The following is a 23,332-nucleotide window of genomic DNA, read 5'->3' on the forward strand; positions in this document are numbered from 1 at the left end:
GGACACTGCCTGTATCTGTCAGCACTCAGCCTAGAGCAAAGGGTGTCTGTCCACTCAGGTTCAACACTTTCCAGTGTTCTAACAGCATACCCATCAGCCATGAGAGTAGAGTCAGAACCAGTGGTTGTCAGGTAACCTGTTAATGTCTCTTGACTAAGGGGCCACTGAGAGGAGCCGAGGCTGATGAGAGGCATACTCTCAGATCTCAGGCCAGCTCTGAGAGGAAGAGGTCTTTCTGCCATGGAGGAGCCCTGGCCAAGCTCTGGGCCAGACATGGACATATGACTGAGCATGGAGAAGGGACTCTTAATCTGGCTGAACAAGAAGAGTGTCGGTCTGAGGGCCTGGGTTCAATCCTGGTCAGGGAGCTAGAAATCCCATAAGCTGCATGGCGCAGCCAAAAAAATAAATACATAAATTAAATAAAACAAAATAAAAAAAAAAAGACTGTGGGTGGCTTCCGCCAAGACTCTCTGTTTAGGGGCTAGCTGGTCAGTGACTAAAAAGAATTAACAAAGAGGCGCCTCAGCTTTGTTTGCCTCCACTGGCTCCTCAGCCAGACCAGACCTAATCTGGTGTTTAGTCCAGTGCTCAAGGCCACAGGCCCAGTGATTTGAGAATAATCACCCAAAGTTGGCCTTGGGGGACTGTCTTATCCCAGAGCCAAAAGGGAGTGGAATGTGACTGAGGGAGAGGGCAGTGGACATGTGTCCATCAAGGGGAGAGGCGACTTTTATTCATTCGACCAACCCTCACCCTTGCTGTGGAGTTCCTGTCCCCACAGGACTGTATGTTCCTGGAGGGCCAGGTGCAGAAGCAGCTGCCTGGTTGACTAGAAAGGAAGGCCCTATGCCAGACATATATGAAGGGGTCTGGTGGAAGTGCTGCAGTTGAGGTCCCTGCAAGGGAAGGAGAAGATTTCTGGGAAGACTGGTGTTGACCCGCAAACACGCCTACTAGCAGTTTCTCCCGGATGAACTTATCAGCCCTTTCTTTCTGCCAGAGCTGCTGGACAATCTGCCTTCTGTTAAATCCAGACAAAAGGGACCCCTCCCTTGCCCTGATTTGGCTGGCCTTGCTTGCCAGCCCACTGCCTCAGGCAGACCTGCAGGCCTGGCATTTGGACCAGGAGCCTCCACCCTCAGCCAGCACTGACCCCTGCCCCTCTCCATTGGGCCTTGGGGAGGATCAGTAGCGGGAGCCTCCCTACCCATCGAAGTCTGAGGCTGGGCACTGGCCCTTGGCCCTCGGTTCCTTGGGAATATGCCAGAATGAAAAAGGCCTGGAAGCCTAGGACCAGAAGAAAGTTTGGCCCAAGTAGGTGTCTGCTGGATTTCACCTGAGCTAGAACCAAGGCCCTAGCTTAAACCATATCAGCACCAAGTAAGCACTGGGACATTTGCTTTGGGCCTTGTACAAGGCTTAGACCCTTGGGGATAACTGCCAACCGAGAAGGGAGGCAGGCAGCATCCCCTGATTCCTTCTTTTCCAAACAGAAATTGAGCCTCTATTATGTGCATGCTGTTAGGTGATCGTTGCAATGTGGGATCAAGCAGGTGCACATATCTGGCCTCAAGGGCTCATCCTCTCGTGGGGAAGACAAACCTCAATCTGATAATCTTCCTGAAGCCTCTGGCTGGGGGTCTAATTGGAGGGTGGAGGAAGCACTGGAGGCTATATGGCCAGGAGAGTTGAGGGCAGACTGTCATGCCTAAATAGCCTCATTCTTGGTCTCTTGATCAGTTCTCCCTGAGCCCATACCACGTGGGCCCTTTGGGCAGCTGTTCTTGGGTGTGCCCTGGGCCTCACTCTTGGCTGTGCTCTCCAACTGGCAGTGAACACCAAGCCTGATCTAGGATGGCCTAGGCACTGCTGGGGTTCCAGAATAGCTCCCAAGGGTGAGTCACTGGGGACATTGTGCTGAGCCCTAGGGTGAGCTGTGGGAGCCCCAGGAGAGGAAAGGTTTCAATTCTCAGGACTATAGGGAGTAACAGGGCCTTGACTTTACAGCCCCCACCCAACCTAGGGGCCCATGAAGACTGTCCACCTCTCTCTATGGGCTCCATGGGGGCTGGTTGGGCTCCACTGGGGGCTGGTTAGGCCCCAAGAGGCTGGCCATCCAGGCCTCTTGCCTTCTAGGGCCTGAAGGAACAGGCGGTTGGGGGAACCCCAACTCCAGACAAAAAAGAAGAAGCCAGCAATGAGACCCAGAGCTCACATCTGTTCTGGTCTTGTCGGGGGAGCTGCCAAGGCTGGAGGGCTGGGGAAGGGGGAGAGCATTGGGGCCAGCCTGGGACAACAGCATCTCCAAGTGAGTTCCAAACCTGGAGAGGCAGGGGCTGGAAGGATTTGGCTGTAAGGGCTTCAGGCAAACTCTGGTTGTTGCTCCCTTCCTCCTAGGACTAGGAAGGGCCTATCCCACCTTTTGGCACCAGCTGGTTGAGGTAGAGACCTTCCCATGGCCAGAGCTCTGGGGGAGCTTGGGCATGGGGTGCTGGGACCCTGGAGGCCAGAGTGAGGCCCGGTGCCTCATCTAGCAAGACCAGTGCCAAAAATGAAGAAGGGGAGTTACTCTAGTATCCATGGATGGTCATTGAGGACTAAAGAGCAGCTAGCAGTTTCTGTGTAGACGGTAGGAGGGATGAGGCCTGTACTCACTGCTGTCTTTTGTTTTGGGAAAACATATATATATATATATATATATATATATATATATATATATATATATATATATATATATATATATATATATATAATTATACAGTCAGACACTAAAATACCCAGCAGAACCTAGGGCTGCAAAGCAGTGTCTGGTGTGCGTTTGTGGGTGGCAGGGAAACTCTGCAAGCTGAAGGAGTGAATGGAAAGAATGTATTTTGTTTAGAAACCCAAATAATTTTCTACATTTTTAGCCTTTTTTTTTTTGACATCTTTATTGGAGTATAACTGTTTTACAATGGTGTGTTAGTTTCTGCTTTATAACAAAGTGAATCATCTATACATATACATATATCCCCATATCTCCTCCCTCTTGCGTCTCCCTCCCATCCTCCCTATCCCACCCCTCTAGGTGGTCACAGAGCAGCGAGCTGATCTCCCTGTGCTGCATTTTTAGCCTATTTGAAGCAGGAGAATTTTAGAACTGGATTTGAAAGACCATAAATTTTTTAGTTTTAACGTCCAAGGGATAATTTGGGGCTTTTTTTCCTGGTTTTTACTTCTTTTTCTGGTCTGTGTGAATGAAGTTTGGAGCCTAAGCATTTAAGTATAACGCATCACAAACAAGTATGTGTGTTTGAGAGATGAGGCATTCCTTTTTGCTCTCTCTGAAATTTGCTTCTTCTAGTCCTTCCTAAGGAGGGGAGAAAGCAGGGGAGACCCAGGGCTGTCTGGATTCCGGGAGGAACCCCTGGCAGGCAGCAGCCCGTTCTGTGTTCAGAATGTACTCGTTGACAAGAGTGCGGGCCTGGAATTCCAGCCTGGCCACAGGCCCAGGAGGGAATGGACACATCCTGCACAGGGTTTGGGGAACAGAGCCCACCACGGGTCCCATCCCCATACCCGTCCAGTAACTGTCGGGGGTCTTTGAGATAGTGGGCCTAGGTAAGCCCTGGGGAGTGAGAGCATTTTTAGGACCCTCCCCTTGAAGGGAGACAGACCTCAGCAGTAACTCCCTGCCCTTTACTCCCCCAACTCCCTGAAAGAATGCGGGCCTCGAGTGAGTGACCAGCGCCAGCGGGTCAGAGCTATTTCTGGCGGCTGAGGAGGCACCGGATTCCGGGTGTTCAGGGCAGGAGGAGGGGAGGAGGGTCAGGCCTGAGGCGCTTCCCGGACACCCCCGCCTGCTGGGGGCTAGGCCCCCGGAGAGGGGCAGCCTTCCTGCCCTTCCGGCCCTCGGCCCTCGCCTCAGTTCCTCATCAGTATAAGAGTCGGGCAACGGGGCCATCATCCTTCGCAATTTGGAGGACGCTTCCTGATTGTTTTGTCTTAAAATTACCTGATTTGCGTTCGACAGAAATCAGGAGGGCGGAAGGCAGTCTATGGGTGGCCAGTTGTGGCCGGGCCAGTTATCGGGCCTGACCACCCGGGTAGGTTGGATGCCTCTCAGGGGCCCACATGCCTGAGGTTGGGCGGGGCGCCCCTCCCCCACTCCCACTCCTGAGCTCTCCGGGTAACCCGGACGGGCCGGGGCGTGTCGCGGGTACGGACCTGGCCCGCCGCGGGCGGGATTTCCAGGACGGGGCGTGTCTTTTCAGACGGGGGCGTGGCGGGCCAATAAGCAGAGCGGCGCGGGGGGCGGGGCCTGTGCGCGGGTGCGGCGCGCTGCGGGGCGGCCGACGCAGGCAGAAGCGGGGGTCGCGGGGACTGCCGGTCGGCGCCGCGCGGAGCTGGCAGCGGGATTGGCTGCGGCTCTCGCGTGTCAGGGGGTTGCTAGGCTTCGGTCGCGCGCCCCGCCCTCGCGCTCCGCGCCCTCTCACTGCCCGGTACGTGCTCGCGCCGAGGCTGCGGTGCGGCGCTAGAGCTCCTCGGGCTTGGCGGCGGCGGCGGCGGCGGCGGTCGCGGCGGGAGCTTCGCGCCGTGTCCCCGGGAAGCGGCGGCGGTGTCTCGCGGGCGGGAAGAGCGAGCACCTGCCGCGGCCCGCCCGTCGGCGCTCGGTGAGTGCGCCGCCCGTCCACTGCCACCGAGCCTGGTAGCCCAGGCCCCCATTTCCGTCGCTGGCCCAGCCTTCCGAGGAACACCTGCTGCTGCTCTCGCTGTTTGGCCCGGGGCGGGGACACGGTCGCGGACGTCCTTGCGGGTGAGGCGGTGACGCGGCCCGGGTAGAGCCGCCCCTTGCTCTCGGCCCCTCAGGCGAAGGCTGGGGGCGTCCGGGCCCGGGCTGCGCGCCGCGGCGGTGGGCCAGGCCTCAGCCCGGGCCGCGCTCCAGGGGACGCGCGGCGGTCGCGGGCGTGTGCGGCCTGCGGACTGTCTCCCGGGCTTCCTCAGAGGGTCGCGCGGCCCAGTTTGGCCGGAGCCCGAGGATGGGGCATTGAGCCCCTCAGGAGGCGCCGCAGCCGCTGGATCCTGAGCCGCTCAGAGCCTTGGGGTCACCCCTTCACACACATACACACTTGGCTTCTTTGGTGTTTGGAAAACCATATTCAGCCGCGGGTATATTTGGAAAATGTCTCCAGAGAAAATGCTCTCTCGGTTTAGAATCATTCTGCCGTAAATTCCGAGTTAATTTCATACGAACTCAACTACTAATTTAAAATGGATATTTTAATCTCTATGACTTGAGAAGCTCTTAAATTTGTAAACTTACTTCAGAATTAGTTTTAATGGTGATCATGAAGTTTTGTCTTGGTGAGAGCTACAGCCTGGGACAGCACGGTTATAGCCTAGAGTTGTCTTAAGAGCCCGGCCTGCTGTTTCCCTAAATAAGCGAGTAGACGTGATTACTGGCATGGAAGCCAAACTCTGCAGGGAGGGTGGTGTTTATAGGACATAAGTCCAGATAAAGAGTTGGATGTGCTACCAGGTGTTTTGGAGTTTGGTGTAGGTGGGATGTTGTAACTTTATCAGGTTGTTCTATGCTCAAGCAAGCGTTCAGAGACATAATTTTGGGATGTCCTTTTTTAGAAAAAGAATTGAACATTGGAGGCATAGTTTGAATATGAAGAAGTTGAATTGAACTTTGTTTGCCTTGGAGCCAAGTAGTAAGAGCTCCTGGCCTACATGCTTAAAGGAGGCTGAGGAGCCATTTCTTGGAGGAGTGAGATTTGAGGAGGGAGTTGGATGAATGATATGAGCCTGTTTAAGGCCTGTGGGATACTGTAAGAAAGTAGGAATAAGCATTACTATATAGGCAACAAACATCTGGTTGGAACATGAAAGCTTGTGTTGTTACGTGCCTCTGTTGAAAGAGGCAGAGAGCCAGTCTTCACTGCTCTGAAAAATTGATTTAGCAAAATACATTCATTTATTTAACAAATATTTGGCATCACTGCTTACCAAATTCTGTGGTAGGTCCAGGGGACCCATGTAAAAGAGACTGGTTCTGCCCTTAAGGAACTCAGTTTCGTGGACAGTGGGGGATGGGGAACCTATGATTGATAGTGTCTGCCCACTAAGTGTGCTCAGATGGTGCTTGGGAGCCTGAGGAGAAAGGGAATTCCTGAGCTGAGGCTTGCAGGGCCAGCAGAAATTAGCTGGGGGACAGCAAGGTCCGGACACAGGGAACCACATGTATATGAGTGCCTAAAGTAGCACATGTGAGTCCTCCAGCATGACAGGTGGGAGCCCCAGGCCTTTCTTGTTGTGCTTAGTAGTTCAAACTTCATACTCAAGGTGCAGGAGTCTGGGAAGGCTTTTCCTCAGTTGAGTGGCATGGTCCAGACCCATGTTTAGAAAGATCTTGTTGGTGGCCACATAGGTAGTGGCAGGGAGGGGATGGGAAAAGGACCTCTGGCTCTGAGGTTGGCCCTTAGAGGAGAGATGAGAGAGAAGGAGCCAGCTCAAGAGACTGGCTGAAAAGTTTGAGCAAAGGGAATACCAAGCTGTGATGGAGGAGGAGACTGCATTCAGGAATGTGTGGGCCAGAGTATTTAGCATGACCAAGGCTTTAAACCAGGTCTTCTGCAAGTTTGCTGGTGCCTCTTAAACACTGAATATGGTGGGATTTGGAGGGACCCTGGGGGCAACTTAGACTGGGATTATTTAGAAAAGGAAAAGCATGGCATTTGTTTGTTAAAAACCTTAAACAACCTTATTTCTCACTTGAACTGCATTGCATTTCTTCTTGGGCAGGGCTGGTTTTTTTTTTTTTTTTTTTTTTTTTTTTTTAGGGCTGTTATATTAACCCCTGAGAGTAGATGTGTGTTCATCCCTGTTGAGGCAGATGGGAGCATGTTCAGTCCTTTACCTCACAGTTGTTCCACCCTTCCCTGTGCTCTGGGCCAGTGACACGATGGATCTACATCAGCCACAGTCGAGGGCCTTCTGTGTTTCTGCTCTGCATGCACCGTTGCTAATGCTTATGAGAATCCTTTATAGTGGCTTAGCAAACCAAGTCAGATGAAGGAACGTTCCCAAGGTCACACAACTGTCATGTGGCAGAATTAGGATTTGAACCCAGGCTGAACATTTGGCTGTACCCATCTGTGTTTCTGTTATATCAGACTAATAATGGTGACCTCGGTTGGGTCCTTCTCTGGTAAAGACCAAGCCCAGGTGTCTGGTGGTGGGCAGAATGCCAGGACGATATGGGAAGGTGATCAGTGATCCCACGTGGAACTCCAGGAACATGTTGTGCGGGACCATTTTTCAGAAACCTAGGGTTTGTCAGAGCCTTCTTGAGGCCTGTGCTGGTTGCTGTGGGTACCATGCTGAAGTAAGCCAAGGAACTTGGGTCCTAGGCTGGAGAGGGCAGACTTTAGGGAAGAACTGCATTGGGCTAGACCTTCAAGAACGGTTAGTGGTTTGATTGGTGAAGGAGTGGTGGCAAGAAGGTCACAATTCTGTGGAAGAAGAAATGAGCAGAGGAAAGGGGTGGGAGGGAGAAGACTGGGCACTTTTTTTGTATGTTCTGGAAGGTTGGGTTGCAGTCAGAATGCCACGTGGAGGAGTTTGGTGTTATGTAAGAACAGGAAACCTTGAAGATCTTGGAGCACAGCTGTGATTGGATCAGCTCTGGGCTTTAAGAAGTGAGCCCTCACTGTGAATGTTGAGGCTGGGCTGGACCAGAGGCAGGTTGGTTACTGCTGTGGTCCAGTGGGGGAGACACTGGATCTGAACAAGAACAGTGGTCAGCAGGGGAGTGGAGAGAGATAAAGAAGGTTCAAGATGAGCCAATTCAGCAGATGTTAGGGACCTGAATGGTTCTGGTACCAGCAGGGCTCTACCACTGAGTGGAAGAGGCAGGAGGTTGACAGTGAAGAGATGAGGATGTAAGGCTGCATCAGCCAAGCAGTGGTGAGGACTTGAGAAACTCCAAATAAAGAGGGGCCCCTAGAGAATTCCCCAGTTGTGCAGTGGTTAGGACTCTGCGCTTTCATTGCCGAGGGCTGGGTTTAATCCCTGGTCGGGGAACTAAGATCCCACAAGTTGAGTGGTGTGGACAAAAAAAAAAAAAAAAAAAAAAAAAAGAGGGGCCCCCTAGACTGCAGGAATGGGAGAAGGCTTGAGTCTTTGTGGCAGGCAGGTAAGATGGCAAGGAAGAAGTGAACTTATGAAAGAGAAAGCATGATTCGTTGACCCACTTGGTAGGTAGAGGAATAGTTTGAATTAAAATGTCTATATAGTTTTGGATACTCAGAATCATGGTGGGTGTAATGTAGCTTTATTTTTTAATATTTATTTATTTATTTGGCTGCATTGGGTCTTAGTTGTGGCACGGGGGATCTTTGTTGCAGCATGTGGGATCTTTTCGTTGCGGTGCATGGGCTCTTCGTTGCGGTGCTCGGGCTTCTCTCTAGTTGTGGCACACGGACTCTAGAGTGCGGGCTTAGTTGCCCGACCTGGGATCGAACCTGTGTCCCTTGCATTGGTAGGCAGATTCTTAACCACTGGGCCACCAGGGAAGTCCCCCGTAATGTAGCTTTAGACTGGATTCAGTTAAAGAATTGCCACTGGCTCACAGATTTGACCTGTGCAAGGCAAACTAAAGGTGGCCCCCTTGATGGTGTGAAGTTAGAGCCCCTTTACTTGTGCTTGCTTTTTTAAATTGGGTTTTTTTGTTGTTTTTTTTTTTGGTCATAGCCTTCTTGATAAGAGGCACATAACTAGCCTAGTGGAATTGCAAGTGTTGACAGATACATTTTGTGGATGGGCAAGAATTAAGAGTGAAGTCTCATGAGTTTTTTTCCTAGCCAGTATAGGAAGTCAGCAATGAGAAGTTTGATTCAATATTCCGGGTTCCGGGGTACATTGTTTAGATTTGAGCCACTGCAGAGTATGACCGCTTGGAGGCTAGAGGCTTCCAGAGTATCAGAGGAGCAAGAAATGGTGGTGTGAACATCGAAGGGGACTCAGATGGGGTGTAGAGTATTGAACCTTAAGGGAACTCAAAGTGAGAATACAGGTAGTATGGTCTTCAATGTGTCCTGTATATTGGTCAAGGATTTCTCCCTCCTTTTCTGGAGTAAGTGTTCTCCCTTCTCCATGTTAAAGAGTGTTTCTGTGCCTTTGCCAGTGTTATTGTGCTGTTGCTTCTTTTTTTTTTTTTTTAAGTGTTTTTTTTTTTTTGATAAATTTATTTTATTTATTTTATTTTTGGCTGCATTGGGTCTTCGTTGCTGCGCACAGGCTTTCTCTAGTTGTGGCGAGCGGGGGCTACTCTTCGTTGTGGTGCGCACGCTTCTCATTGCGGTGGCTTCTCATTGCGGACTGGACGCGCAGGCTTCAGTAGTTGTAGCACATGGGCTCAGTAGTTGTGGCTCACGGGCTCAGTAGTTGTGGCTCGTGGGCTCTAGAGCATAGGCTCAGTAGTTGTCGCACACGGGCTTAGTTGCTCTGCGGCATGTGGGATCTTCCTGGACGAGGGCTTGAACCCGTGTCCCCTGCATTGGCAGGCGGATTCTTAACCACTGTGCCACTAGGGAAGCCCCTGTGCTGTTGCTTCTTAAGCCCCCATCTTTCTCTCCTTTTCCTGTGTTGACACGCCAGTTCTGGCGTAAGGTGATGGTGGTTTTGAATATACAACTGATTGATCTGGTCATTTCCCAGTAGGTCTTTGTGTGCACATGCCTCTGGGTATTGATTTAAAGCAGTCTTCCTGTGAGTTGCATAACCTGATTTGACTTTTGACAGTCCCTCTTCACTCTGATCATTAGTCAGTAATACTGCTCAGATAGCAATTTCTATAAATAGGATTTTAGAGTAGTTTACAAAATTACACCAGCCAGAGTGCTTAATTTAGCCTTAATGAATAGGGTTTCCTATTTTCCTGTTTCTTAGGTTTGATAGCTAAGCATTTTCTTAACCTTGCTCTGGGTCCAGGGTGGAAGGATGGATGGGATGCTGTGGTACAATATCATAAACAGAGCGTGTCTAAATTGGTGAAACTGTTGTGTGTTCTCTGTTGGAGTGAAGTAAATCTGAATGAAACTTTTGCAGTATGTTGACTTAATTTATATTTTAAAAATTGGATTCTAGTGGGAATAATCAACTGAATATAAAAAATCACTTTTTAAAAAAAATTTTGGCAGTGCCAGGTCTTAGTTGCAGCATGCGGACTTCTTAGTTGCGGCATGCGGGCTTCCTAGTTGCGACATGTGGACTCTTGGTTGCGGCACGTGTGCGGGATCTAGTTCCCTGACCAGGGATTGCACCCAGGCCCCCTGCATTGGGAGCACAGAGATTTACCCACTGCACCACCAGAGAAGTCCCTAAAAAATCACTTTTATGACAATGTCTTTATCCTGTACATCATGGGGTACATTTACTAGTGTTGAGGTTTTGCTTCTCAGTTATACCTTCTTGAGCTAATTGTTTTTGAAAATACCACTGTCTAAATTTTAGAGATTGGAATTAATTTTATATTTTTGAAGCTGTTTATAATTTTTGGTCCTGGATTGACTCTACAGAATACATTTCGTTTTCTTTATTACCCTTTGACAATAAATAAAGGGTGACTGATTGGTGGTGTGGGCGGGAGACTAAGTGGCATTCCCCACTTCCTTTGGAGGTGGTCATTGTGGTGTATGTAATTCTATTTCAGTTGTGAGCTTTCACCAATATTGGTTCCTTCTTTTCCTGTAGGGCCTCTGTTCTCCAGGAAGATAAGGCTGGTTTTTTTTTTTTTTTGGCTGTGCTGCACAGCATGCAGGATCTTAGGTTCCCCAACCAGGGATCAAACCTGTGTCCCCTGCAGTGGAAGCACAGAGTCTAAACCACTGGACCGCCAGGGAAGTCCTGCCAAGATAAGGCTTTTAAAGCAGCCTCGCACTAGAAGGTGAGGTAAGGTACTTGAAAAGGGAGATTTCTGCGAAAGAAAGATGGTGGATAATCACGTACTTGGCAAAATGATCACGGAATTTTAAGACACTATAGTGGGGGAAAAGCTGTATTAAATAATACATACATTTAAAATAAGAAATGTGGAAGAAAAAAGTAGAAAGGAAGGGAAAAATCCCTTGTCCCCCAACTGTATTCTTTCTTTAAGTAGGAAATGCTAACACATGGTTCAAACTCAAAAAGTTCAAAAGGATTGTACAGGGGAAAGAAATCTTTCTTCCACCCACCCCCTAAGTCCCTGCTTTCCCTCCCTAGGAGCAGCCGTTATCCCCTGATTCCTGGGTGTCCTCCAGAGATGGCCCTTGGGCAACACTTTTACTGAGTTTAGGTTAGAGTGTAAATTTAATTTTTAATCTTGTTTTTGCCCTCCCAGCATTATAGCATGATCATTGTTCTATAATTATAACATTTTTTTTTTTTTTAAGAAATTCACGTTCTTTTATTTATTTATTTATTTATTTATTTATGACTGTGTTGGGTCTTCGTTTCTCTGCGAGGGCTTTCTCTAATTGTGGCAAGTGGGGACCACTCTTCATCGCGGTGCGCGGGCCTCTCACCATCGCGGCCTCTCTTGTTGCGGAGCACAGGCTCCAGACGCGCAGGCTCAGTAGTTGTGGCTCACGGGCCCAGTTGCTCCGTGGCATGTGGGATCTTCCCAGACCAGGGCTCGAACCCGTGTCCCCTGCATTGGCAGGCAGACTCTCAACCACTGCGCCACCAGGGAAGCCCCTTATAACATTTTTGATGGTTAACCTGTCCCCAGTTCTTACATGGTTGTTAATCTTACTTTGGTTATAATAGGTAATGTTGCAGTTAACATCTTTGTGCATAAAGTTTTTTTAGAATCTTTTTATTACCACAATATTAAATATAAAACTTTTGAAAAAAGTGCAGTGTGACTTACAGTTTTGGAGGAGCACATCTATAACATCAAGTAAGGCAGGTTTTTATTGATTTTCATTTTTAATCACTGTGTACATTTTCCCCAGTTCCTTTTCTGTGACTTGCATGGGTATGCAATTATTATAGTCACGTAGAGGCCTAGACTCGATATTCCCTGCCATTGGGGGTATGTGTAGCCACAGATTCATTCTTCCTGAGGCAGTCACAGCCCTTGGATACCCTAAGTATAGGGGAGTGTGCCAGTTGAGGGGAGCTTAAGGATGAGTGAAACATTTGGAAGGACGTGTCATACTCAGGGAAAGAGAGGACGGTGCCCAGCTTGGTCTGTTTTGGTATTTGCTCTTCATTTCTGTGAATGTTGAGTTTTTGTGTATGGAGTATGGGAATCGACAAACAAGAAGCACTGCTTACAGAGTTCTTTCTAATATGTATTGAAACAGATTCGTGGAATTGGAAGATGCTTGTTTTGGCAAATGTTATGATTGTCTGTGTTTTACCTCTCACTGTACTGGGAACATTTACTCTAGGAATTCCAGGGGTTGATATGGGATTACTTAAGAAGATTCCCAAGGCTGTCTATGACAGAAGTGAACCAGTTCTGCCTTGGTTTTCATAAATGCCTCTTTTAATTAGCTTAGTTGTTCTCCAGGGCTGGGTTGATTCTCTAACCAGTTTTTGCCAAGAAAATTTATAAAGTTAATAATGGAATTGCAAATACTGGTTCCTTTTTATTTGGCTGTTAATCAGCACCCAGTATACCATCCATTTTCTGGGCCCTTATTATACTATGAAATGCTTTCATAAAATATGCATCACTGTAAATGTCTTGTGTATACTCCTGCTTGGGCTGGTAGATTGTCTTTGCATCGGATCTGCCCTGACCTCTGGGAGCCTTGCTTACTGGATTTTTTTTTTTTTTTTTTTTTTTTTTTGTCGCGCGGCACGTGGGATCTTAGTTCCCTGACCAGGGATCGAACCCATGCTCCCTGCATTGGAAGCATGGTGTCTTAACCACTGGACTGCCAGAGAAGTCTCTCGCTTACTGGATTTTTTAATGGTGGAGACCAGCCTGATGAGTAGCCCTTGAACAGGGGTGGATTCTGGGTCTTGTGGAAAACGAGGAAGTGTAGCGAACTTTGCTTTACCTGTTATGTTAAGCATACCTGAATAAGCGTCTTATATTTTTAGACTTTTGAGCAATATTGGGAAGATTGAATTGCCTGAGGAGAGAAATTTGGTAAGAGGAGACTAGAAGAGAAGCTCTTTATTAAAGATCTAAAAATAGAATTCACTAAAGTCACAAATAGATAACAGTAGGATTCCTGTCTCCTTTCCTTCTCTGGATTGTGCTACCAGCTGTTGCTTCTGCTTACCTGGAAGGGATCACAATATTTTGTCAGAAGGGTCAATAGTATAGACTTTAAAAAAAAAATTTTTTTTTTTTGTTGTTTATTTGGCTGCATTGGGTCTTCATTGTGGCATGTGGGGGTCTTTCGTTATGGTGAGCGGACTTCTCTCTAGTTATGGCACTCAGGCTCCAGAGTGCACAGGCTTAGTTGTCCCATAGCACGTGGGGTCTTAGTTCCCCGACCAGGGATCGAACCGCGTCCCCTGCATTAGAATGCAGTTTCTTAACCACCGGACCACCAGGGAAGTCCCAATAGTATAGACTTAACATACTGTGTTTGCCAGTCTGAACGTGTGCTTTTTCCAGTTTTAAAAGTAGTTTAAAAAGTGACTGGATTCCTTGGCACTGGGAAGAAATCTTTAGCAGGAAAAGTTGATTTTTCTGCTTGTAGTACCAGCCCTGGGCTGACGGGGGCTGTGGGGTCCCCTGTCCCCTCAGCGCCCTGAGTGGTGGTGTTTTTTTTTTTCCTTCTGGTTGGGCACTGCTGCCCAGAGAGAGGACTCCTGTGTAGGTCATCTAATCCGCATGACTTAATCAGTTGGCACCTTAGGACTCCCTTCTGCTTTTTTAGGAGGGGCCCTTTTTGATTTGTGCAGCTGGATAGGAAAATGGCTGCTCAGGCTTTCTTCTTATGCAGGCCTCTGATGCCCTGGGCTGCCTGTGCCCTTTCCCTCCATGTGAGGGGGTGAAGGAATGTCCTGGCCTCCCCTCTGCCCTCCTGCCATGAGCTTCCAGGGAGAATGGGGCCCATTGTGGGCTGTACACAGCCCTCCGCTTAAGTGTCAGGCCTGCCGTGGCCTCTCTGTTGGTCTGCTGTGGTTACAGGGTGCTGAGGGGCCAGAAGCCCAGCAAGCAGTCATTTCCTCACATGCTGCCCTGCTGTTCAGGAGTGTTCTGAGGGATGGTGCTTGTGCTTTGTTTGCTCCTGGGGCTGTCCTCTAAGTTTGTCAGTCTTGGTAAACATTCTTGTGGACCCCTTTGCAGGCCTGAGCTCACTCTTGGGGCAGATCTCAGGCCATATTTGGAGAGGCAGGCCTGCTGCTCCCAAGGGTGACTGAGTGCCAGGTCACAGGAGGCTGGGCAGTTCCTCCAGGCCACTGGGGAGGCCCAGTGTTCTGAATCTACTGGGAAGCATAGGATTAATCTATTTGTGAATGAAATTGGACTTCAAATTCTTGTTTTTCAAATTTATTTTGGCCTTCAATTATATCTCAGTAAAGCCGAGGAAAAACTTATTTTGGCCTTAATCAACTGTAGAACTTGTTGAAGATGTGAAATGCCAGAATATGGTGTAGGGGAAGCCAGAGAGACTCAACTTTTTAAAAAACAGGTTTGTTCTGGATATGGGAGCTCTCTCCTGATATCAGACTGCCTTACCCATCAGGCAGTTCTTCTCCTGACCCCAGGCAAGTGTGTCCCTGGAAAAAAATGTATGAGATATTTTTGGTTTTGATGAGTGAACAGATAGAGGTCACTGGCTGTTTCTCTTTCGGGGGTGTTGGCTTCAGATAAGGAGCCAGATTTGTGATCAGCTGTTGTTTAGCAGGTTCCATGAAGGGTAGGTGAGTGAGTTGGTGGTGGTGGTAGCGGGGATGGAGGAGGCCTAGTCAAGCCTTTCTGGAATTGGCGAAGGGCTTTTCTACTTGAGGGCTATATTGATTGCATGGGAGGCTGCTGAGAAATTTGCTCCTCTAAAACTCAGGTAGGTTGACTTTGGAATGGTCCTGGAAATTGTTCTTGATCATAGTAAAAAAAATTCCATTCTTTCCATGATGGTTCAATATGTACAATTTCTTTGTCTTCTGTTGAAGTGTCTTGTGAAAGGAGCAGCTGGCACTGGCACTGCCCTGGATGTTTGCCTTCCTCCTACCTTTTTTTCTTTCTTTTATTACAGGAAAAAAAAATTCTAGCCTATTTTAACCTGCTATCTGAGCAGAGTGATACGTTTCCTTCTCTGTTTTAAGATTGGGAGTGGCACTTGTTTTTATCAAATAAAGGAATAAAACATATTTGCCATGCTGAGATCACACTGCAAATGCCAGCACTTGTTATAAAATGGTATTGAGTTTTCTAAAGGAGAACTGTTCTTTCAGATAGTGCCTGGTCATGCTATGGTCTTTTGGGTCATGACTTCCCGAGAGGTGAGGTCTACCCACTGAAGGCCCTTGCTTTTTGGCAGGACAGGCACGATTTTTGGTACAAGTGTGACGAGGTTGGACAATGAAAACACTGACTACCCTCAGCAGTAGAAACTCGAGCCTGAGGAAGGAACCTGCCAGAGGTACTGAGTCCCCCTGGAACCCTGCCATCCTGATGTGGCCTAAGAAAGGCCCTTGACCTTTCTGCCTCAGCAAAATTGGGATAGAATATCCTCCCCATAGGCTGCTGAGGAGGAAATAAAAGCTTCCTAGTAATGTGCCCTACACCTCTCCATAATTGCTACTTATTATTATTACACTTGTCCTTTTTCTAGTGTAAACTGAGAGTCCGATATTTAATAAAGGCTGGACATATTTCTTAGGTTATGTGATTGGTTCAGGGGTGTTTTTTATTGTGTTTTATAATTACATACATAATAGATTATATTTTATATGTACCAAGTAGTATCTTATTTAAAAAAAAAAGCCTTAGACGTGAGCCCATTGATACCTCTCAGAAAGCGGCTCTAGCTTGACTGCTTGCTCACCTGTGGAGCTTTGAGTGCTGTGGTGTCTTATTGGGGTGTGTCGTCCTGGAGGTACTGGCCCCATCAAGATGAATAAAGGACAAAAATAGTTTGAGGACCAAGGATTCTGTTAACTAGACAGCATTGTTTATATTTTTAAGGAGTTTCTTTGGAAATTCTTTGATGTGCCCAGGTTTGTTTTCTTGAACCTCACCAGTGCAGTAGAAGGAGCATGGACTGGCAAGGTTGCCGCGTGAGTTGAGTGCCTGGAAGTGCTTTGTTTCCTTTTTTTGTATAATGTTTATTTCTGTTTGAGGTATCAACAGCAGTGCATGTCTGGTGTGAAAAGCCCTTGGTTTTCAAAGAGCTACACCTCTACTTATTTTTTCCCCATGTGACCATATGACTTATTGACTAGGTAGTTTATAATAGGTAACTTTGACTTTTCAGTCAACAGATAGCATTTTAAGAGACTTGGAGCAAGTGAGTGCTCCTGGTTGAACATTGGGCAGCAGCAGATTCTGTACCTGGAGCATGTAATTTAGCTGAGCTGTAGTGTTGGAACTCTTTAGAACAGAAATTTTAAGACTTTTTTGTTTATTGTATAGTAGGATGAGCTCAGTCTGGAATATCAGAACCTTACTCTGTAAAGTCAGCATCCTCCCTGGAAACCTGAAGTATTTTGGGCTTCCTTGATTCCTTGAGGGACAAATTGAGCGTAGAGCTCTGGGGTGGGAGGAAGATGAGGGTACAGGCACCAGTGCCCAACTTCTGAGCAGAGGATAATTATCCTAAAGACAAAAGTTGGGTTCCAGCCTCCAGATGATGAAGGCACCGGGTTTTATGAATCTGTGTTCAGGGGGAGCTGCCTGTGGGTTCCCACTGGAGAAGGCTCCAGGTGATTTCCAGATAGTGAAGGCATTTGGTCTCTGATCTTTGTTTTAGAGGCAGGTGAGGGTAAAGCTATTGGCTGTTATCAGATAAGAAAATGACATGATACCACCAGCGGGGAGCTGAAAATCTCTAAATGCTCACTCTAAATCCTCTGATAGGGTAGAGGGGAAGCAGAGCCCACAGGGCTTCTCCCAGCCTGGGAGTAGTCCTGGGGCAGTGCAGGGCAGTGCAGAGGAGGCCACTGTGCCAGAGCTGATTCTCAGTACAAGAGAAGAAACCCTGCTGTGGAAGTAAGTCCATTTCTATTGCAGTCACTGCAGACTCCTTGTCATTGTGGGGGAATTATTGACCTTGGCAGTTTTATTTCAAATTTGGATCTGGGGTGGAGAAAGCAGGACGCCCAGTGGTATACATAGTGATGTCCATGTTCCTTAGCTAGTCTGCTCTTGTAGGTTGTCTGAAGCACAGAAATATTACACCCATCAGAGATTATGGGTGGCTGGATTAAGATTGTTTGTATTTTGTATATATATTTAAAGTGGTGTATTTTGTGTCAGGTCCTTTACATGCATTAGCTTACCTAATGAATATATGTTTATAATTGGAAAAAGTTAAAGAAAAAAGGAATTTGATCTAGGAAGTGTTTAAGATGAAATATTGGCTGTTAAGCAGCCTTGCAAGACAGGCTAGCCTATGAACTATGGAGGGGACTGTCTTTTGGCACCCAGCAGTCAGGCCCTGTTGTCGCTGGGTTTCAGTTATTTGTTTATTCATTCAGCAGGTGGTTTTTGAGTCACTGTCATGCCCTGGGCACCGTGCTAGGCCCTGGGAATGGATCTGGCAATGGATGAGAGAGGTACGGGCCCTATTGTTGCCCTGACCAGAAAAAAAAGGGAGAAGTGATGAAGTTATTTCCCTTCAGTTGATATTTTTCAGAAAAAAATGTGATTTGAAGAGGCTGAGGGTCATGCCCCTGGCAAGTGACTGCAGTCAGTGTGCCTCTGATTCATCATAAAGGGGAGTGGGAGGGCTAGGCCCATCTTAGAGAGTGATGTGAAGGGATCAGGGAGAGGACCTTAGAGAGCTGGCGGGCAGTAATAGATTATTTTCAAAGCCAAGCTGACATTTGGGTATACAGTGATGTGTCTCTGACCTGTTGAGCCATTTCCTAACCCTGATGCCATGGGAACCAGTTGAGAGGGATAAAGGAGTCATGCAGGTAGCTACAATATCAGCTTAATAACCAGCAGAGCTATTGGAGAGTGTGGGACCTGGGTGAGCAGCCAGTGGTGGTTCCTAAGGCCAAACCCCTGAATTAGAGAGAGGTCTCCACCCAGTTGCCTGTCAGGCCACCCTCTCTGTTCCATGCTTCCTGGTGGGGTTCTCTTTCTGCATATGCTGCTTTGCAAAGTCCTCAAGCTCTTCCAGGACTGGTTTTTTGTTTACTTCATCTATTTATTTATTTATGTATTCATTCATGCGTGCGTGCGTGCGTGCATGCATGCCGCGTGACGCAGCATGCAGGATTTTAGTTCCCCGACTAAAAATATCAGAAATTGAATCATTTCAATCAGGGATTGAACCCATGCCCCTGCAGTGGAAGCACGGAGTTTTAACCATTGGACCGCTAGGGAAGTCCCAACTTAATCTTATCTTTTTAAATCTATTTTTTAACTTTTAAAAAGCTTTACTAGTGTAAAATTAAATAAAAATGGAGAAAAGAAGACCACCCTCCCCCCAAAAAAAGTAGAGCTTAGTGAATTATAAGGTGATGAAATAGAACTTTATTGGTTCCACCAGAGGCTTCTCTGTGGGCCCCAACCCTGCCACAGCCCCCTCACCCCTTCCTTCCCAAGGTGACCCCATCCTGTCTTTTTGTAGCCATTTTCTTACTTTTTTTTTTTAATGGTTTTATCTCCCAAATGTATATCCTTAGGCACTGCAGTTTAATTTTGTCCATTTTTTTTTTAAGTTGTCATATCTTGTAAGTTTTGTTATCTGCATTTTCTCCCCTCTGTCCCTTTTCCTTGCAATTATCTGCTGAAGAACCTGGGCCCTTAGACCTGTGGAATCTCTCACAGTCCAAATTTAGCAGATTGTGTCCAAAGGTGCAGTCGAGCATGCTCTTCTCTGTATTTCCTGTGAATCAGCAGCTGGATCCAAAGGCTTGATCAGCCTCAGGTTTGGTCCCTTTGGCAAGGCTGAGGTGGTTTGGGTATTTCCTCGGAGTGCTGCTTTCCTTTTGTTCCATATTTTGCTCATAGCAGGTACCCAGAGCACCACTTCTGTGGCAGGACAGTGGGGCCTGAGGAGAGGCTAGGCCCAGCTCAGCCTCTAAGTGGCTCTGTGGTCCTTGTCAAACCAGTTTCCCCAGCACGGTGTGACAGGTGTTGCAAGAGGAAAAGCCTGGATGTGTTCTCTGGCCTAATTCACTGAGATGGGTTCACAGTGCTGTCCCCCTCTCAGGCCCTCCCTTCTTCCTTCACATTGCTCTTCTCCCCACATTCTCAGCTCCTCTGCCTTTCACTGTCTGTCCCTCATCTTGTCCCCTCTTTAGCTTTCCTCTCTTCCTTTCCCCCTTTGTTGATAGGGTATTGTGATGGGAAAAGGTTGTTTGAGACTTAGGAGAGGAATGCTCATTCTGCGTGATTGCTCACCATCTGGGGGACTGTGGAAGCCTTGGTTTACCCATCTGTAAAATGAAGGTGTAGCTCCTGATGACTTAAATGGTCACCTCAAACTCTGTCTTATGAGTATTGTGTTTTACAAATTTTCTCTGTGTTTGAAAGCTATTTTAGAGGATTTTCCTGCTTCTTCATGTAGGCCAGACAGCTCCAGTGGTAAGGAAATGGAGAAATGGATAGAGCTTAGAGAGCAGCCAGAATCTAGTCTTTCCCCATATCTGCACCATCAGACCAGGCAGGTTGGGTGGATAGTAGAAAGCTTTGTGGGCTGCGGTCATGGCCTCACCTGCTGGTCTCAGTCTCTGGGTACAGAGACTTGCCTTACTGAATGGGGAGGCATGTCAGCTACCAGTGTTGTCACCTTGCTGGCTGGTAGCTGAAGATGGCATGTGGAGGTCCAAGAGTGAGTGCTGAGAGTAGGCTCAGGTTCCAGGCCCAGGAACTCATCAGCTAGTTCTGGCTTTCTTGTCTGGAGGCCCCACCCCAGCTTACCCCAGAATTTGATGGGCAGCGTAAGTCGGTATCTGGTGTGAGGGCAACTATGTGCTCATCCCAGAGAGCTGCTGCCTGGTCAACTATTGCCGTGAAGATCTGGAGGAAAAGGGCTCTTCTCATGGCTGGCCTATACCTTTGTATATAGCAAGCTCATTGCCATTCAGATGGGAGCTGCGCCTGAGAAGAGATGTCATGTGATGTACCAGGATTTTTCTGGCCTTTCCCCAGTGCTGTGACACTTACCGTGTGCCTGTGGAGTTTTTGTTGTGCTATTATTTCACACATTTAAAATTCCATTTAGTTTTTTTTTTTTTAAATATATTTATTTATTTATTTTTGGCTGTGTTGGGTCTTCGTTTATGTGCGAGGGCTTTCTCTAGTTGTGGCGAGCGGGGGCCACTCTTCATTGCGATGCGCGGGCCTCTCACTATCGCACCCTCTCTTGTTGCGGAGCACAGGCTCCAGACGCACAGGCTCAGTACTTGTGGCTCACAGGCTTAGTCGCTCCGCGGCATGTGGGATCCTCCCAGACCAGGGCTCGAACCCATGTCCCCTGCATTGGCAGGCAGACTCCCAACCACTGCGCCACCAGGGAAGCCCTTCCATTTAGTTTTATACTTAAATAATTTTGAAGCCATGTAAATTCAGATTTTTGCATCCTGTGTGTCCATCAAGGTTGCTTAGGCCTAAGGAAGTAGACCAGGTTTTGTTTTCTTGTTTTGAATCCAAGTTTTCTGAGGGTTGTCCTTTAGGGAGGAGAATGTAAGGAATTCCAGAGTTAGGGAGGTGTGGACTGTGCTAGTGGAAGGGCTGGAGAGGCTGCTGGGCACTGCTCAGGAGCTGCCTGAAGGAGTGGGTGTCAGCAGCGGGTGTGGCGGTGAGGAAAGCGCTGAATCTCCTGTGTGAGAGATCTGTATCACTACCTTTAAAAATTGCATTACTTGGGGCTTCCCTGGTGGCGCAGTGGTTAAGAGTTCGCCTGCCAATGCAGGGGACACGGGTTCGTGCCCCGGTCCGGGAAGATCCCACATGCCGCGGAGCGGCTAGGCCCGTGAACCACAACCGCTGAGCCTGCGTGTCTGGAACCTGTGCTCCGCAACAAGAGAGGCCGCAACAAGAGAGGCCGCGACAGTGAGAGGCCCGCGCACCGCGATGAAGAGTGGCCCCCGCTCTCCGCAACTGGAGAAAGCCCCCGCACAGAAACGAAGACCCACCACAGCCAAAATAAATAAATAAATAAATAAATAAATTTTTAAAAGGGGAAGGATTAAATATATGTGTACATTTAAAAAAAAAATTGCATTACTTGGAATTTGGTGAGGTCAAGACCACAACCAGAGCTAGTTGCTTAGGTGGTGAAGCAGGAGTTAAAGCTGTGTTTTCTGATGTTGGCTGCTCTGGTATTCTGTGGTGTTTGTGATCAGCTAAGAGTGAAGGTCCTTAGAGGGAGTCCTTGCTTTCACCTCAGGTGTGGGCAGGTGGCAGGCAGGTAGCAGGCCCCAATCAAAATTATCCCAGGCCAGAGCTGAATTATCTCATTCTTTAGGCTTTGAAAATCTATTCTGTTACAGATGAAGTTGTTTCACGGAATCTCCTGATAACTAGTAGTATTTGATTTTTTTTGGTCACTATTAAAAACAATTGAAGCAAAATTTACATGTAGCAAAATGCATAAATCATAAATGTACAGCTTGACAGTTTTAGATACTACATATATCACTCAGATCAAGATACAGAACATTTCCAGTAGGTTCTCTTGTGCCTTTACCCAATCAGCATCTCCCTAAAGGTAACCACTTTTCTGACCTCTGTTCTTGAGCTTAGTTTTGCTACTCTTGACCTTTATGTAAGTGGAATGATAGAGAGTATGATATGTACTTTCATGTGCCTGTCTTTTCTTGCTGAATGTTAGGTCTGTGACATCTTTGTGGTTCTGTACAGCAGTTTGTTCTCTTTTGTTGTATAGTATTTCACATATGAATATACCACAATTTACTGCTTTTCCTCTTGGTGGACATTTGAGTTGTTTTAATTTTTGACTGTCATGAATAATACTGATATGAACCATTCTTGTCCATGGCTTCTGAGTATATATCTAAGAGTGAATTGCTGGATATACTTGATGTTTTAATTACAGGGAATTTTGGCTGTATGCCTCTGTTGTATTTTATTTTTGATCTTCTCGTGGAGAATTTCAAGTACAGTCAAAGACAGAATAATACAACGAATCCCATGTACTTATCACCAGCCCCAACATCCATCAACTACTGGCCAGTCTTGCCCATTCACACTCCCAACTCTTGTCCCTACCCCACCCCTCCTTTATTTTGAAGCAAATCTCAGACATCCTGTCATTTCATCCATCAGTAGTTTAGTGTGTATCTCTAGAAGGTAATGTAACCACAACAGCTGCTGAAGGGCTTCATGCTCCTATCTGGTCCTGGCGTTCTTCACTAGGGGTTTGTATCATGGTCCTCATGGTAGGATGTGGTTCCCAGTTCCTGTTACTCCTCATCTTGATGGAGTTGCCTATGTCCCTGGGTTTTCCAGGAAGTTTTTGAACCAGGAACCAGCATGGTATAGAGTTGGAGAGTCATCTTTGGACTTTGGAATGTCAGTCACTGTTGTGGGTACCACTTTCTGTTGGATTAATCGTTCATGTGTACAAGTTAGGCTGATCTGAGTGAAAGATGAGAGTGAACTGGTGAGTACTTTTGTGCTCAGACACACAACTGCCTGTCCCAGATGGCTGCACTGGCCTGGGACAGATGGTTCTTTCCTCAGTGCCCCAAGAGTCTGGAGGGTGTGACCTCCAGGATAGCCGGGCTCCAGCATTCCTCTCAGACCCTGCCCCTCAGTTGAAAAACAATAGGCCTCAAACTTAGATTTGGCAATATGATTTAGAAAAGGTTAATGTTTTTCAGAACAGTGAAGCTACAGTACGAAGATTAGACTTGGGAGCCTCAAAATACTCTCTAGCTTCCCTTTCCTGTTCTCCTTGGGCTCAGCACTTGTATTTGTGTTCCCACTGCCCTGAGCCCAGAGTTGTTTAGGGTGGGCCCAGAAGGTACCCTGATCCACAGGGCTGGTCCACAATAGGAGCAAAGAGCACCACAGATAACTTATTATTTGGAGTAATTAGCCCATAAATTTTCCATAGCAATTTTCCTCTGAGGTAGTCAAGTTTGACTAGAAAAACAGTGCCATGTTTTGATTCATTAGTCATCTGGATGCTCACCCTCCCATATTTTCATGCTGGCTAACTATGAAGTACCATTACTCCCAGCT

At 47.5% G+C, this 23,332-nt stretch overlaps 1 protein-coding gene across 8 annotated transcripts in view; it reads left to right on the forward strand.

Annotated features, from left to right (window-relative positions):
• The first annotated feature begins 1,877 nt into the window (after positions 1 to 1,877).
• DAG1 (dystroglycan 1) overlaps positions 1,878 to 23,332 on the forward strand; it is a 64,785-nt gene continuing 43,330 nt past the window's right edge. Inside the window, exons 1-2 of one of the 8 annotated variants that reach the window (XM_082413637.1) lie at positions 4,310 to 4,484; positions 10,741 to 10,938. The gene's annotated coding sequence lies outside the window, so the exon portion shown is untranslated. The other 7 variants (XM_082413638.1, XM_082413640.1, XM_082413639.1 and 4 more) reach the window with 7 other exon arrangements.

Source organism: Balaenoptera physalus (assembly GCF_965194825.1).
Source record: "Balaenoptera physalus genome assembly, chromosome: 11".
Lineage (NCBI taxonomy): Eukaryota > Metazoa > Chordata > Mammalia > Artiodactyla > Balaenopteridae > Balaenoptera > Balaenoptera physalus.